The 18,538-nt window shown below is 39.7% G+C and overlaps 1 pseudogene; it reads left to right on the top strand.

The window, feature by feature from the left end:
- The window catches only part of LOC117530612, a 27,261-nt pseudogene extending 17,311 nt beyond the window's left edge, over positions 1-9,950 (top strand).
- The last annotated feature ends 8,588 nt before the right edge of the window (positions 9,951-18,538 follow it).

Genomic DNA, 18,538 nt, shown 5'->3' on the forward strand with positions numbered 1-18,538 from the left:
ACTGTTTTCATGCTAATAGTGCGAATGGCACACATTTTGTAAGTGCCAAAGCGAGTGGAAGGTTTAGATTTTTGTGTGTTTCACCTGGAATTTGGCCGACACCTGCCGCAGAGGATCAAATGGACTCCACAGGGCACACTCTGTCTTCAGCCGCTGGTGTGTGCAAATAGTTGTAGCCACAGGTGTACAAGGTGTTGGAGGCAGCTCCAATTTTACATGTATTTCATATGATTCCTGCTTTGTGTGCCAATTCAGCCACATTTGTACTATGTGTGAAGGGGCCCTTAAACCAGGGTTAGTCCCATTGAGATCGAGACCATCTTTTGCAAGGGATACCTGGACAGTTTATAAAATTTCCAATCCACCTAACCTACATGTCTTTAAATGTGGGAGAAACCCACACAACACAGGGAGGACATGCAAAACTCCCACAGAAATGCCACAGGTGGGATTTAAACCCATATCTTCTTGCTGTCAGGCAACACTGCTAACCACTAAGCCATCAGGCTGCCAATGGATTGCAGCATGATAAAAGGTTGTAGCTTAAATTGTTCTGGAAAAAGCATATTTTCTGTACATATCCTTTTTTTTTTGTAAATTACTGTTTAAAACTGTTGTTGTTCTAATAAATATTTGAAGCTGTTAGCATTAGCTCACCTCTCATGGTCTGTTCCTGTCCATAATTGTGAAGTCATGGTAAGAACCTTGTCATGCCATGAGATAATTTTTACACATTTTCACATTTTGCTCACCATTAGTAAATATTGTAGGTAGTGTTTGACACGTTAGAGTCTTGTATCATATTTGTGTGTTTATTTTCCTCTCAAAACATACAGTAGTGTTCAGAATAATAGTAGTGATATGTGACTAAAAGATTAGTTACATGGGAAACAAGGTACCAGTAGATTCAGTAGATTCTCACAAATCCAACAAGACCAAGCATTCATGATATGCACACTCTTAAGGCTATGAAATTGGGCTATTAGTAAAAAAAGTAGAAAAGGGGGTGTTCGCAATAATAGTAGCATCTGCTGTTAACGCTACAAACTCAAAACTATTATGTTCAAACTGCTTTTAGCAATCCTGTGAATCACTAAACTAGTATTTAGTTGTATAACCACAGTTTTTCATGATTTCTTCACATCTGCGAGGAATTAATTTTGTTGGTTTGGAACCAAGATTTTGCTCGTTTACTAGTGTGCTTGGGGTCATTGTCTTGTTGAAACACCATTTCAAGGGCATGTCTCTTCAGCATAAGGCAACATGACCTCTTCAAGTATTCTGACATATCCAAACTGATCCATGATACCTGGTATGCGATATATAGGCCCAACACCATAGTAGGAGAAACATGCCCATATCATGATGCTTGCACCACCATGCTTCACTGTCTTCACTGTGAACTGTGGCTTGAATTCAGAGTTTGGGGGTCGTCTCACAAACTGTCTGTGGCCCTTGGACCCAAAAAGAACAATTTTACTCTCATCAGTCCACAAAAATATCCTCCATTTCTCTTTAGGCCAGTTGATGTGTTCTTTGGCCAAATTGTAACCTCTTCTGCACATGTCTTTTATTTAACAGAGGGACTTTGCGGGGGATTCTTGCAAATAAATAGCTTCACACAGGCGTCTTCTAACTGTGACAGCACTTACAGGTAACTCCAGACTGTCTTTGATCATCCTGGAGCTGATCAGTGGGTGAGCCTTTGCCATTTCTGGTTGTTCTCTCTATCCATTTTGATGGTTGTTTTCCATTTTCTTCCACGCGTCTCTCTTTTTTTTTTTGTCCATTTTAAAACATTGGAGATCGTTGTAGATGAACAGCCTATAGTTTTTGCACCTGCGTATAAGTTTTCCCCTCTCCAATCAACTTTTTAATCAAAACTACGCTGTTCTTCTGAACAGTGTCTTGAACGTCCCATTTTCCTCAGGCTTTCAAAAAGAAAAGCATGTTCAATAGGTGCTGGCTTCATCCTTAATAAGGAACACCTGATTCACACCTGTTTGTTCCACATAATTGATGAACTCACTGACGAATGCCACACTACTATTATGTGAACACCCCCTTTTCTACTTTTTTTTTACTAATAGCCCAATTTCATAGCCTTAAGAATGTGCATATCATGAATGCTTTGTCTTGTTGGATTTGTGAGAATCTACTGAATCTACTGGTACCTTGTTTCCCATGTAACAATAAGAAAATATACTCAAAACCTGGATTAATCTTTTTAGTCACATAGCACTACTATTATTCTGAACACTACTGTAGGTGAAGGTCATGCCTGGTAGTTTCCCTTAAATGGTTTGTTTTTAGCAAAGTTTATGGTCTTTGGGGTTGAATGTCAAAATTTAAAATTTTCTCTCTGATTTGGCAACACTGTGGCACATTTCTGCAGGTGGATTCAGTTGAACATCAAGGTCATTAGGGTCAAAGGTCAAAATTTAGAGCTCCCACAATGTGTACAAACATGGTTCACTTAAGTAGTTTGGATTCCTGAAATGTCCAGGCAAGAGCAGGCTGGCACCATGTTTCGCCGCATCCACAACACCATGGGAACTGCCTTGGATTCTGAATGGCAACCACCTAGGCCCACAGCAGAACAAATTTGCCAAAGATCAATCATTGGACCAAGATCATGTCTGCCTGTCTGTTTATTTGCCTCATCTGAGGTCATTTTGCTGATTCTGGTCAAACTTGGTAAGTCAATGAATGTTGACTCTGAAATTGCCCTTAAAAAATTAATTTTGGAAAAGGTCACATTGAAGTGGATTTGAGAATTGCCTTTGCAAGGTCGGCCAGAGGCCAACCATTTGGGTGAATGCCAAGGTCAATGGGGTCAATTGTCAGATTACCATACCTTCATGCCCACAGACAGAGCTACCTCGTAAATACAATGTGGAACTGTGATGGACATGTCCAGGGTGGATCCTGGCTCTTGCTCAATAAGCACCAGAATAGGCTCCAGGACCCCTTGACCCTTAAATGGAATAAGCGGGTTTAGAAAAATGGATGGATGCATACAGTATGGTACTACATTCAGTAGGGTATTCTCAAAAACAGGATGCAATAGGAATGTAAAAAGGGATGCAAAAGCAGTTAACCGCCACTGAAAACACCTGAACATTAGGGATGCACCGATGCCAATACAGTATTGGGTATCAGCTCAATCCTGTATTCATTTACTCATACTTGTAATCAGAAAATGTATTGATACGCCGACCCAATACCCCTTTACAGCAGCTTGATGTCAACCTCTCAATGTGGGATTTTCAAGCGCACGCTCCGAAATTTCTAGAATATACACCACTACTTTTTCATACGTTTTGAACACTGCAGCTTTTACAATGATGCAGCTAATTTATGGATTATTACAGGCTTTCGTCTAATTTACTCATAAGTCAAATACGGCCGTCAGTGCTGTCCACAGATTGGCTGAAAGTCGCTGTCCATCATGCGGAATAAATTCACACACACAGTAAATAAAAAGTCCTGTTTGCAAAACGTACCTGTTTGCGTCAGTGGAATTCATAATCATACGATCATACGAAGAAAAATTAATCCACATAAAGCCTCCAGAGTTTGGAAACAATACATCTCAAAACACTTTAATTCCTCGTGTGGCTGAAAAAAAAGTTCCTCTGTGACTTTGGCACTTTGCGCCACAGTTCCTCTGTCAGAACTCCAATCAGGGCTGTTTAGCTAGATTAAAAACAGAAACAGTCTCACAGCTAAGTAAGCAGAGAAGCTGCTTTTCATCAAAAGAATCTGCCCCTCACATTTTCAAAAAGGCTTTTAGTCCTAACAGACATAAATAAAGTTATTGATGGACAATTTCAGTTATTTTGTAGTGCTGAGGTCCACAGGTTACATTTCAGTGAGATGTCTGGCAGTGTCATGTTTCTTAAGAAATACACAGTTAATGTTAAAAGACAATTTGCTGTAAAAAGTGAAGTTACATGATTTAAATTAGTTTGTAAATAATAACAAAGCTAATGATATTGTAGCATTTACAGTCAAAAAGTAAGGAACAACTGATGAATAAAAAATATTTTCAAAGTCATCATAAAACTGTAATGCTATCATTAAGTATTCATATCGGTATTCGGTATCGGTGAGTACCAAAATGTATTTGGTCTGGAAAAAAGTGGTATCGATGGATCCCTACTGAATATCTATCATTGAATATGGTGGTGTCTTTGGCCCAAGGAACGTCATGGGATTAAAAAAAAATTTTTGTCCCTGTTTTCTAACATTTATTTCCTGTCCTACATTTGAGAAGTGTAACATCTGCTGGAAAAAAAAAAATATGTGTGAAGAATATAATGGTGATTGCAGTACTGGCACATCATTACAAAATCTATGTGAACGGTCCTCTTTTATGAAAATTAAAAAAACAACAACAACAAAAACATTTATTTATTTTTAAAAAACTTGCTTCTATTGTATTCTGTTTTGGAATCTGGTTGGCTGGCTACGGCCCAAAGCGCGCCTCTTGTAAAATCACAGATTGGCTGTCTTTCTTGAAATGGGCGGGATTAAATTTCTCATTCGAGGAGTGCAGAGAAGCTTCCTTTTGATTGGTCCATATCATTGCCGCGTGAAGACCTCCGAATTTTTAAATTTACCTTGGACACCCGACGCATACGATTCTTAGACGTTAAGTTGGCGAGTTGGTTACAAACTCAAGTCCTTGATAGTTATTAATAAATACAACAAAAATGGCGGAACCGCTGAAGGTAAAGTACAGTTTTCGTTGCTGCGATAAACTTAAGGCGCCGCAGCTAACTGGTGTTAGCATCATAACTAAGTTAACGACCGTTATGGCGAAAAACAGAAGGTTACAAAGTCATAGTTTATTTATTTATTCAGTGTCCTGCAGTAGATTGATTAGATAATGTGCAAATTACACTTCTCTTCCTCAGATGAAATTTTGCACAGCGAAGTGTTATACAGCTGCACTGCACATTTAGCATTGTGCATACCGTTTTTATCTGCATATTATATTTTTTATAAGGAGTCAATTGCAATTTCATTATACACTGTATAACGACAATAAAGTGATTCTGATTCTGAAATGTACATTTTCGCTTAATGTTTTCTTTAAAAGTTTGTTGTTTCCCCCCCACTGCTTACTACTGGTTTTAGTCAGGTCCATAAGTATTTAGTAACAGTTGTGTGGTTTTACCTTTGTACACCACCACAATGGAATTGGAATCAAACATCATGATCCTGCAGCATAGACTGTCTGCTTTTATTCAAGGAAGTGGCTATTTTCAAGCGGTTCAAAAAAAATAATTGACCATTTCATAATTGCGGCCATTTGCATTCTTCCCTTCATTTTAAGAGTAGCTGAAAAACCCTTATTGTAGTAGACATTTCTTAACTTGGGGACTGACTAATGAGGGAAGCCACCAAGTCACCCATGACTACCTATTGTACCTATGACTGGAGAACTACGTAGTGCAAGACAGAGTGGAAAGTTTAAGTTTGCGGGGAGATGTTTTGACTGTGGATGAATTGTAGTAAGTAGCATATAGGTAATATTTTGCACAGATCCTCAGAAATAAACTTGCAGATGTACAGGTAGAGACTGGCTTTTTGAGGTATTGCATGGTGGATTAGTGTTTAGCACTGCTGCCTCTCGGCAAGAAGTTTGTGGGATCATTTCCTGCCCTTTGTGTATGGAGTTTTGCATGTTCTCCCTCTGTCTGAGTGGGTTTCCTCGGCACTCCGGTTTCCTCCCACAATCAAAAACATGCTTATTTAGTAGAGCTGAAACAACTAATGGAGTTAATCGATTAAAATCGATTATTAAAATAGTTGTCAACTAATTTAGTCATCGATTAGTTGCTAAATAACTTTGTTTTACCGCAAATGTTCGTTTCTTCCATATAATCAACCGAGCTTTGCTTTGAATCTTGAACCAATGAAGGAGTGCTTCGAGCTGCTGCTTCGTTGGTTCATTTGTTTTATTTCACTTTATCTTAATTTTTCTCCACTAAAACCCTAAAGAGCATATGTCTGAGGAATGTTTACCTTTTTTATGTTAAACTGACCTGTTATAGTCCTCTGAAACAGTTGATAGATGTATTTATGCTAACGCTGATGGCTAACATGTTAGCATGTATATGGCGTTTTCAGTGTTAAAGTTAGCATTAAGCTGCTGGCATTTCAGCATGTTTGTGCATTTGTTTTCTGTATAATAATTAATGGCTCAGCGTTTATTGTCGTAAAAAAGTCAAATGTATTACAAATATTTTATTTTTTATTTATTTTTATTTATATATTAATAATAATAGCAACAATAATAATAGTAATAATAACTAATAATGCTACAATACAATTTTAGAGATAGAGACATGAGTCACATGTGTCATTGTGAAATGACCACATAGTTTACAAGTTATACAGAGAATGTTGCACATATATGAGTCAGGCTACAGTTTTTGATTTAGGTTTTATGGTTAACTAGTTATGCTAATTGCTCATTTGCAGCAACCAAAAATACCTATTTTTTCACCATATATTTTATAACATTGTATATGTTTCAGTGTTGTTTTATGGCAACTCAGCACTTTGATAAAGCAGTGTCATTTGAAATAATTATTTTTGTTCTTTATTATAAAACTGTTTTATTCTTATTATTTTATATTTCAACACCCAAGGGACATTTGATGATTTGTTGATTTTCAAGTATTTTAAGTTTTCAAATAATGTTCTGTTGTTAAATAAAGTGATGGAAGGATGAGAAAAATTGTTTCACTGGCACATTTTAAAAAATTCCCCGGTAATCTGATTAATTGTGTCGAAACCCCATCAGATTCATCGATGATCCAAATAATTTTTTGTTGCAGTCCTATTATTTAGGGTCTGCTACTTTCTCTGCCCCTGACCAAGGCAGTATCTCTACATCTGGAGTTGGTCCACGAGTGCTTGTGTCACAGTCAGAGCTGTTCCCTGTCTGATCGGTCCCCCTGCCTTCACTGCTCATGCGCCATTTTGGAGCATCAGCAGGAATTCACCGATTATCACCTTGTTTCTGCTTAAAACTGCACTCCAGTCATCTATCTCAGCGGACAGATCTATGAAACGTCTGAAACTATCATTTCCACATAAATTCAGCATTATTTCATAATAAAAGATGGGGGACTGATCAGAGTGCAACACCGGTGCATCCGAGTCTGACTACTTATCAAAGTGAACTTACCTGTTCATGACGCAGATTGAAGCAGGAGGACCTTCGTGGCCGGGGACGACGGTGGGGATCGACCCATGCGGCTCGCACAAAAGACCGTTCCTCTACCAGGTCAGCCAAAGGGGAACTCCCCTTTAGCCAAGCTAGCGGGAACGTCTTTTCAATTGGGACCGGGACCTTCATCCCGCTACAAAAGGGAATAATGTTATTATTAACCATCAGATGACAAAGTAAAACCTCTTAAATAATTCTAAATCAGTTTTAAGCAGAAGAAAACGAGTACAATGACAATAAGGAAATTATTATTAAATCATGCAGCTGGCGATTTTTAATTTTTTTTTTTTTTTTATTTATTTATCTGAGCTGTTATTTTGCACTGATGCAGATTTTGTGGGGAAATGTATGACGCTTCTCTACCAACAACAAGCTTTTCCAGTCTGGAGTGCAAGTTTTTGTCTGGTGCATCACCAGTCCACAACTTCATGGTTGGATTGAATCACTTTTTGGATGCACAGGGTTATTCCCATTGTCTGGGGTTTTGTCTCCAAGAGAGTCTGGATGCACTTAGACTAGCAATGAGGAGTGAGAGCATTGACATGTTAGTCATGTTTTCATATGTTATTTGTAATTTGGGAGGGGTGCTGTTGCCATGTGTCCACCTAAAATATACTTGTTGTCTTTGACAGAACTTCTTTGAGAATAAAATGCTGGAGAAGACGAAGAAGGATCCAAAGCGACTGTCTGTGGAGAGATCTATCAGAAGAAGACACAGCTGGAGCACATCTTGCTCCGGCCGGACACCTACATCGGCTCCGTGGAGCCTGTCACCCAAGTAAGACCTCTTACAGCAATGATTGCTTTGCTGAAATTTTTGCCTACACAGTGTAGCCTAATTTAATTCATTACAGATAAAATCATTGCTTGTTGTCTGTCCGCAGCAAGTGTGGGTTGTATAATGAAGATTGCAGATAAACTGTCATGATGTCAACGTTTGTGCCAGTGGTTTGATAATATTTGATTTCTTTCCAAGCAAATGTGGGTGTATGATGAAGATGTTGGAATGAACTGCCGTGATGTCACCTTTGTTGCCAGGGCTTTACAAGATCTTTGATGAGATCCTTGGTGAGTGAGCAGCTGCTGTTTGTCTTAAAAAATCCTTAAAATCAATGTGTAAAAAATGCGTGCCATCACATAGTGTGTTTGAAACACTGAAATAACCAGTTTACTGTTGTTTTCACAGTGAATGCAGCAGACAACAAACAGAGAGAAAGAACATGTCCTGCATCAAAGTCACCATTGATGTGTGAGTACAGTATTACAAAGCCAATTGACACCTCAAATTATCATTTCGTCCTACCACTGTTTGCTTTACATGTAAACCATCATATTTTTCCCCCTTATTGTAGTGAAAACAACACCATCAGTATCTGGAATAATGGGAAGGGTATATTTGTGTGGAGCACAAGGTGGAGAAGGTCTACGTGCCAGCTCATCTTTGGACAGCTCCTCACCTCCAGTAACTATGACGATGATGAGAAGAAAGTCACCGGTAAGATGAACTGTGGAATACCGATTATCTTCTCTCTTGTTGATGAATCTCTGCTTACAGACATTAATACATGTACAGATTTGTTTATTAAAATACAACAGTCCTGCATGATTGCCAGTTTATCACTAAAGTTCTTCAAGAAGCATGTGAAGCTAAGCTTTACAGTATCTTTACAGCTGGTTATAAAGCTGTAAAGATGCATCTCTAAAGCAAGCCATGAAGATAGTTGTCCATTTAATGTTTTCATTGATCTGAAAATAAATTAAATTCCTGAACTGTGATTTTAATGGGGCTAGTGAGTATGCTGTGCAATGCAGGAAAATATATATATATATGTTTTTGCAGTAAAATATTCTATCTGTTTACATCAACAGTTTACTTACACCCAAAAGCAAACGCCTCTTCTGCCTGCAGTGTCATCCATGACGTGGTGCAGAAACTGCAGGTCTCACCTGATGTACCGATCTTTTTACTGGGCAATTTCAACCATGTCTCCCTTAAAAAGACACTACCTGACTTTTATCAATATGCAACCTGCCCAACCAGAAGGGATAAAATTATTGATATTTGTTATGGGTCCATCAAGGAGGCATATAAATCTCTCCCAATGCCCCCCCTGGGTTCGGGGAATCACAACTGTGTCCATCTCCTTCTTACATATAGAACTGTTACATATGCGAGACATTAAGGACTGGACAGAGGAGGCTGTGCTTTGCCTAAGGACTGCTACTACTGCACTGATTGGGTCATGTTCAAAGAAGCTTGCAGTGACAATCTTGATGAACTTGCTGGCGTAGTTTCTTCGTATTCCACTTTTTGCAGGGATGATCATTCCCTGTAGGCGTGTGAAAATATTTCCCAATAATAAGCCATGGGTCACGAGGTCAGTTAAGGCTTGTATACAGGCCAAGAGACTTGCTTTTAAACATGGATCAGCCTCTGAGCGGCATACAGCCACTAAGGAGGTGAAAATTGGGATTTTAAAAGCAAAACAGGACTATAAATGAAGCTGGAGAATAAGATGGCGATGAATAATCTTGGATCTGCTTGGTCAAGCATGAACGCCATTGCAGGCTTCCAACACTAAAGCCAGCAGGACCATCTCTTTTGATTGCTTCCAGTCTAATTTTGAATTTGCAAATGCTCTTAACTGTTTTTATACACGTTTTGATGTTTTTGAATTTAGTCAGGAAATACAGGAAGTGAGTCATAAAGTGTGTGACAATCAGCACTTTTTTTTCCTAGAAGGATGTTGAAAAATCCTTCGTTCCCTCAGTCAGATTTGGGAGGCTTTCAAGTCCAGACTTAGACACACTTATTTTCCATTTCGTATGGCTAGCATACTGGCATAGTATAGTTCTACGCTTTTCACTCTTTTAATTCATTTTATTAGGAAACAGAGCACCCCTCAACTTAAATTCTGGGTCTTTTAGTGAAGCTCAGGGCTAGTGGCCGGCGATCACCTTAGTTTTTTCTTGTTGTTTAATGTTGACAACTTATACTGTATTTCTTGTTTTTCTGATGCTTGATTCTGTTTTTTCTCTGTTTAAGGTGCAGATCCATCCAGAGATGGGTGTGGAAATTGTGCTGGAGACCCTCCTGTCCTGTGCACCAAAAGCTTTCTGTATATTCGTTTGAGAATTGTTCTGTAATTTATGTCTGTAGCATGGCCCAAGCAGAGGGTCACCCTTTGAGTCTGGTCTGCTTGAGGTTTCTTCCTCAGAGGGAGTTTTCCTTACCACTGTTGCTCTGGGGGTTGGTAAGGATAGACCTTACTTGTGTGAAGTACTTGAGGCAACTCTGTTGTGATTTGCCGCTATATAAATGAAAATAAATTGAAAATTGAAAATTAAAACTATCTTATCTTTTTACAACTGTATTGAAAAACATGGTCTTTCTATAGATGTCAGCATGATGGAACACTCTGTTTTATTGCGTGACATTACACTACATACGAGGGCTGTCCGTAAAGTATAGGTCCTTTTTATTTTTTTCAAAAACTATATGGATTTCATTCATATGTTTTTACGTCAGACATGCTTGCACCCTCGTGCGCATGCGTGAGTTTTCCACGCCTGTCGGTGACGTCATTCGCCTGTGAGCACTCCTTGTGGGAGGAGTCGTCCAGCCCCTCATCGGAATTCCTTTGTCTGAGAAGTTGCTGAGAGACTGGCGCTTTGTTTGATCAAAATTTTTTCTAAACCTGTGAGACACATCGAAGTGGACATGGTTCGAAAAATTAAGCTGGTTTTCAGTGAAAATTTTAACAGCTGATGAGAGATTTTGAGGTGATTCTGTCGCTTTAAGGACTTTTCACGGTGCGAGACGTCGCGCAGCGCTCCCAGGCGCCGTCATCAGCCTGTTTCAAGCTTAAAACCTCCACATTTCAGGCTCTATTGATCCAGGACGTCGTGAGAGAACAGAGAAGTTTCAGAAGAAGTCGGTTCAGCATTTTATCCGGATATTCCACTGTTAAAGGAGATTTTTTTAATGAAAGACGTGCGGACGGGTCCGCGCGTCGGGACGCAGCCGACACGGCGCGGCGGCACAGGAAAAACACCTCCGTGTTGATAACCATTTGTAAATCCAGGCGGCTTTTGATGGCTTTCAGTGGATGTGAGTATATGAGAAATTGTTTATCAGCTGGAGATGTTCCAACTTGTCCTCAAGGCTTCCAACAGAGGTGTTTTTCCTGTGGCGGAGCGTCGCGGCGGCTGCGAGCCGACGCTGCAATCCGCCTGCACGTCTTTCATTAAAAAAATCTCCTTAACAGTGGAATATCCGGATAAAATGCTGAACACCGACTTCTTCTGAAACTTCTCTGTTCTCTCATGACGTCCTGGATCAATAAAGCCTGAATGTGGAGGTTTTAAGCTTGAACAAGGCTGATGACGCCGCCTGAGAGCGCTGCGCGACGTCGCGCACCGTGAAAAGTCCTTAAAGCGACAGACTCACCTCAAAATCTCTCATCGCTGTTACAATTTTCACTGAAGACCAGCTTAATTTTCAAACCATGGTCCACTTCGATGTGTTCACAGGTTTAGAAAAATTTTGATCAAACAAAGTGCCAGTCTCTCAGCACTTCTCAGACAAAGGAATTCCGACGAGGGGCTGGACGACTCACTCCCACAAGGAGTGCTCACAGGCGAATGACGTCACCGACAGGCGTGGAAAAACTCACGCATGCGCACGAGGGTTCAAGCATGTCTGACGTAAAAACATATGAATGAAATCCATATAGTTTAGAAAAAAATAAAAAGGACCTATACTTTACGGACAGCCCTCGTACATAAACACACACTATAAGATTTTTACATAACAACCATGAACGCACTGCGAACAGACAACGGCCCATTTTCACTGATTCAAGCCAGGTTAAGGACTGCCCATATGGGGTGGCTTAGGCTGAAGGAACAAAAGGTAGTGAAGGAGAAAAATCTAGGTTCTGTCCCAGGTGTTTGCATGTGACCTGGTGAAAAGATCCCAGCGCTGAGATGATTCACTGTATCAGTGTACAACTCTTTAAAACACAAAATCTAAACTATGAAGTCCGTTCCTGTCCAGTTCTTTGAAGATCACTCGCCGTGATAAAAGAACCTAACAGTTATTCTTGATATCTGTCACATCATATTGGGGTTGGGTTTCTGCCCTGCCGATGTTCTCCCACGCTTTCACTGTAGCTGTATTCATTTCTTGTTCTTCTTGGGTCATTTTGCTTTCAGCAAAATGTTGCTGGATAGAGGTGTTTGGCGATGCTATCTTTGCAAGAGAATGAAGAGCCAAGGCACTGGAGTCCTGGTGCTCCAGTTTTACTGTATGGTTGTGAGAATTGGAGGCTAACCAGGAACCCTAAGGTGAAGGCTAGATAGATAATAATAATAATAATGACTTGGATTTATAGAGAGCTTTTTAAGACACCCAAAGCACTTTGCATTATTCATTCATTCACACATTGGTGGTGGTAAACTCCTGGTGTAGCCACAGCTACCCTGGGGCAAAGTGACAGAAGCATGGCTGCCATTCTGGTGGCTTCCATCCTCAGCATCCTTCTCTCTGTATACCCTGGGTCCCTCCTGTATACCCTGGTTGCCATTTTGCACCTACGGATTTTGACTAGATGGGAGCCGATTCGAACCGCCAGCCTTTGGTCATAAGACGGCTCACTTTCCCAACTGACTTATTGCTGCCCCAGATGATGTCTTTGGTACAAGGTCTCTTTAGAGGGTCCCTGGGTATCACTGGAATGGCGTTCTGTCAAACAAGGGGAGGCGTATCACTTTTTTTTGGTTGGAAGAACATCAGCTATGACATTTTGCTCCTATGGCACATTCCTCTGGGCATCATCCTGCACACTGTTCCTGCAGTGTTGAGGACCTCAGTGGCTGGAGAACGTCAAGGGGATGCCCACGTTTCAGCTGACTGTGGCAGATAGCTGTTACCTTCAAGAGGTGGGGATGCTTGGATGTCTGCCTGGGAAGTAAATATCCTTAAAGTCTTCACTTTTAGATTGTGCTTTTAACTCAGACACACTGTGGCCATCATCATAAAAGAAACCACCAATGCCTTAACATTATGGGTGTTTATGGGGAAAAGTGATTCATTTGTTGGGATTGTGGAATGCGTCACGGTGAACATTTCTGTTGCCCTTTAACATAGAGTAATTGATTATTCTTAGTCTTTCATTGTGTCTCTTTGACATGTTCACAATGACACCCGGGGAGGAGGTGTTCACCTAAAAGGTCATGTTATGGCCCACTAAGGACACTGTCGGAAATGTGATAGCCAAAAAATGACTAAAAGATTTGAGGTGGGTGCATGAATGGAGTCTCATAAATGTTCATTAGAAACAGCACATCGAAAGTCAAAGACCCACAGTGACCTTATTCAAAAGTTTAGCTTTGCAGTTTGTTTGTTGTTCATTCAGCTGCTCCCGGTTTTTTTTTTTTTTTTTGATCGGGGTCGCCACAGCGGATACAGCCAGATCCGCATTGCTATTTGGCACAAGTTTTACGCCGAATGTCCTTCCTAACGTAACTCCAGTATACTACATTTATTTATATTAATGAACAAATGGTATTAGTAGTATGTGCTCACATATTAGCAGGTAGCTTAGCATATGTTGTCACATGCCCATTTATTTAACTGTTAACTGATAGCAGATAGCATGGATTGCCGTTAGCATCAGCTGCAGTAAGCATCAACTACTAATCATTAATATCACCTGCAAGTAATATGACCACATCTCTGACTGCTAATGTGTGACTGCACATGCTAATGCTAGTTGGCGTTTTTTTAATATGGCCCTCAGCAGTCAAGATTACATGTCAAGATTATGATAAAACGATTATTGCCAAATCAGGAAATCCAGTAATTCTTGGTGAACTATAACTTCTTTGTGTGATCTCCAGTATTAATTACAATTGGAATGAATGATGCCACTAGATGTCGCAGTAGTTGCTCTTTTCATGGCCAAACCAAAGCTTCTCTCCTTGGCCACTCTTTTCCAATCCTCCCTCATCCGTCATCCCTCCTCTGCGTTGAGAAGAAGGAACACCAGTTAGAGCCCTTAAACAGGTCGAATGGCTCCATATCTGAATTTTGTTTTTGGAGGAATTTCTCAAAATTAGGTGCTGTTCACCATCTTGACACATTTGAAAAACAGCTAGGTAGAGAGTACTGGGTACTGGTATGTCTATCAGCATAGGAAAGGGCAAGCGTTATAGAGGGCAGGATTCACACGCACTAACCGTGCAAGCACAACCAGACTGAAAATAGGGCACAGATGCTCATATAACAAAACACACAGTGGGAATGTTGCTTCAGTCTGCATAAATCTCCATTATACCACTAAATCCTTACATGAAAAAACTGTTTTGGCTGCTGTATTCATGTGGAAAATCTCATTTATAGTGCCATGACAAAATTGTGCTGAAAATGACAATAATAAAAAAGAGTCATTTTATAATTTTAGGTTTGTGTTACTCACTACAGTTTCCTCACCACTGCATTTTCGAAAGTGGACTTGCAGCTGACTCCAGGAAATGCATGTGCATTAATAAATGAACAGGGAGCCCGGTGGTCCAGAGAATATGGAGGCCGATGGCTCACTAAACTTTAGATGGTGACTATATTTGGATATCAAGTACTAAGTCCTCCTGTTTCATACTGCCCACTAGTACCAGATAAGAGAGACTGTCCGTTAGTGCCTGCATGAAAAGGTTATTCAGGAATGTTTAACAAACTATATTTTTTTTATACACAGTAAAATCAACAGTGTTAAATTAATACTGGCAGTGTTAATTTACCACTGTCAGTGTAAGTTTTACACTTTACTGTGATTTTACTGTGTAGCAACATGCATGCATGCATTCATACAAAAAAACAAAAAACCCGGAAGGTTTTCTACTGGTGGCATTGTCATTTTAAAAAATGTGTTATTAAATGTGGCAGAAGAAACCGTCTGACTGTCATGCTGATTTTGCATCTGTATTACGGTGCATCCAGAAAGCTGGAAAGTATTCACAGCGCTTCACTTACTCCACATTTTGTTACCTTACAGCCTTATTCCAAAATGGATGAAATTCATGTCTTTCCTCAAAAATCTACACACAATACCCCATAATAACGATAGGAAAAAAATGTGAGACTTTTGTAAATTTATTATTAAAAAAAAAAATAATAATAATAAAAAACTAAGAAATCACGTGCACGTAAGTATTTACAGCCTTTTCCAAGAAACTCAAAACTGAGCTCAGGTGCATCCTGTTTCCACTGATCATCCTTGAGGTGATTCTACAGCTTAATTGAAGGCCACCTGGGGTAAATTCAGTTGGTTGGACATAATTTGGAAAGACACGGCTGTTTATATATAAGGTTCCACATTTGACAGTGCATGTCACAGCACAAACCAAGCGTGCAGTCAAAGGAATTGTCTGTAGACCTCTGAGATAGGATTGTCTCGAGGTACAAATTTGGGGAAGGGTACAGAAACATTTCTGCTGCTTTGAAGGTCCCAGTGGCCTCCATCATCCGTAAATGGAAGAAGTTTGGCTCTACCAGGACTCTTAGTCAGGGAGGTGACCAAGAACCCGATGGTCCGTCTGTCAGAGCTCCAGTATCCCTCTGTGGAGAGAGGAGAACCTTCCAGAAGGACAGCCATCTCTGCAGCAATCCACCAATCAGGCCTGTACGGTAGAGTGGACAGACAGAAGCCACTCCTTAGTAAAAGGCACATGGCAGCCCACCTGGAGTTTGTCAAAAGGCACCTGAAGGACTCTCAAACCATGAGGAACAAAATTCTCTGGTCTGATGAGACAAAAAATGAATTCTTTGGTGTGAATGTCAGGCATCATGTTTGCAGGAAACCAGGCTCCATCCACACAGTGAAGCATGGTGGTGGCAGCATTGTGCTGTGGGGATGATTTTCAGAAACTGGGAGACAAGTCAGGATTGAGGGAAAGATGAATGCAGCAATGTACAGAGACATCCTGGATGAAAACCTGCTCCAGAGCGCTCTTGACCTCAGACTGGGTGATGGTTCATCTTTCAGCAGGACAGTGATCCTAAACACACAGCCAAGATATCAAAGGAGTGGCTTCAGGACAACTCTGTGAATGTCCATGAGTGGCCCAGCCAGAGCCCAGACCTGAATCTGATTGAACATCTCATTTTCATTTCATTTTAATTTATTTATATAGCGTCAAATTACAACAAAGCTGCCTCAAAGAGCTTCACACAAGTAAGGTCTAAACTTACCAACCCCTAGAGCAAACACACAGCACATTCTCTGGAGAGATCTGAAAATGTCTGTGCACCGACGCTCCCCATCCAACCTGATGGAACTTGAGAGGTGCTGCAAAGAGGAATGGACAAAACTGCCCAAAGATAGGTGGACCAAGCTTGTGACATAATTTTTAAGAATACTTGAGGTGTAACTGCTGTCAAAGGTGCATCAACAAAATATTGAGCAAAGGGTGTGAATAATTGTGTACATGTGATTTCTTAGTTTTTTATTTTTAATAAATTTGCAAAAATTAATAAAAAAAACATTTTTCACGTCATTATGGGGTGTTGTGAGTAGAATTTGGAGGGAAAAATGAATTTACTCCATTTTGGAATAAGGCTGTAACATAAACAAATATGGAAACAGTGAAGTGCTGTGAATACTTTCTGGATGCACTGAAGGTTTCTGCTTGCAGTTTTGGTGAATAAACAGTGAGTGAGCTCTTGAATGAGATTTTTTTTTTCTTTCCGAGTGCAGCTGTGGTGTAAGCTTGCACATGCAGCTGTTTGCGCTTGGTGGGTGTAAATGTACATACTGTACACTCCGATATGTCTGATGGGCTGCAGCGCGCAGCCCTATTATTATCATGCCAAGGTCAGATGAGTGGGAAGCACAGAAGAGCAATGGAACAGAAGCAGTGGAAGTCTAAGCAGGTTATTGCATTTCCATTTGCACCTAACCGCCACAGCAGAAATCTAAAGACTGATGTTTCTCCTTTGCTGTTTTTCCATCATTTCATTTATGCTGCCTATAATATGATGTTTTTAATGTTTTATTACACACTACTGCGTTGCCTGTGGGGATCCACGGACTCTAGATTGGGACTGTTTATAAAATAGGCAGATGAGTTGTAATGGTGTGTGAGTCCAGAATGTTTTTAGAACAGACCTCAACAATTTTTAGAAGAGGAACTCAATCCTTTTATTTACCGTTAATTAGGGATTTTTTAAATGTTATCATCTTAATGTACCGTTTATAAATGGTTTAGGTTCTTGTTATCATATACACACTATGATAATAATAATAATAATAATAATAATAATAATAATAATAATAATTATTATTATTATTATTATTATTATTATTATTATTATTATTATTATTATTTTAGTTTTGTTTATTTTTGCTTCTATTTTGTCATTAGATTTTTTTAAATGGACCACAATGGAAATAAGTGTTTTCACTTTCTTGTGTCATCCATGTATTTTTAACATATTTACAATTATACTGTATTATGTACTTACATTTAACTTACTAAATAAAATCACTTACTGCACTCATGCTTTTAATATAAAGATGACTTACTTCCCCTGCTGGAATGGTGTGTGAGTCCATAATGTAGTTAGCAACATCCACTGTTGAGTGTTGTTAGCTAATATCCGTAGCTTCTCCAAAAATATTTGTCCTATCAATGGTCCATTTTGGCGTTGTTCATCCTTGACTCAAAATACATAAGCATATCAAACGACAAATGTCAGTTCTCCACAGTTTCTCTGTGACTGAAGTTACACACACGCACTGTCTTTTCCACAGTCTGCACAGGTGCTTCTAATTTTAGAAAGGCAGAAAAAGAGACAGAAAACATCAGCCAGACTACAGTTTTCAGCCATGGTACTGGCAACATTTAACTTAACTCACTCGTGGTAACGGCAACATGAGACTTAACTAAACTGACTAAACAAATTCAGCTACAAAAACACAACAAAAACAACACTATTAAACTAACATGAACTACAATAACAACATTTAAAACCCCAAAACCCTGAACTACCCTGATGCATTGCAGCACAACGTCCATTGTTTACTGGTTAGCTAAAATTGCAAATTTCACCAAAAATATTAGTCCTATCAACTTTCTGTTTTCACAGAGTTCATCCTTGACCAAAAATACATAAGCATACCAAACGGCAAATGTCAGCTCTACCCAGTTTTTGCGTGATCAAAGCCATACACACGCACACACACGTGCACACAGAGGTCACTTGGCTATTATAATACAGATTATCTAAAA

The sequence above is a fragment of the Thalassophryne amazonica genome, chromosome 18 (assembly GCF_902500255.1).
Source record: "Thalassophryne amazonica chromosome 18, fThaAma1.1, whole genome shotgun sequence".
Lineage (NCBI taxonomy): Eukaryota > Metazoa > Chordata > Actinopteri > Batrachoidiformes > Batrachoididae > Thalassophryne > Thalassophryne amazonica.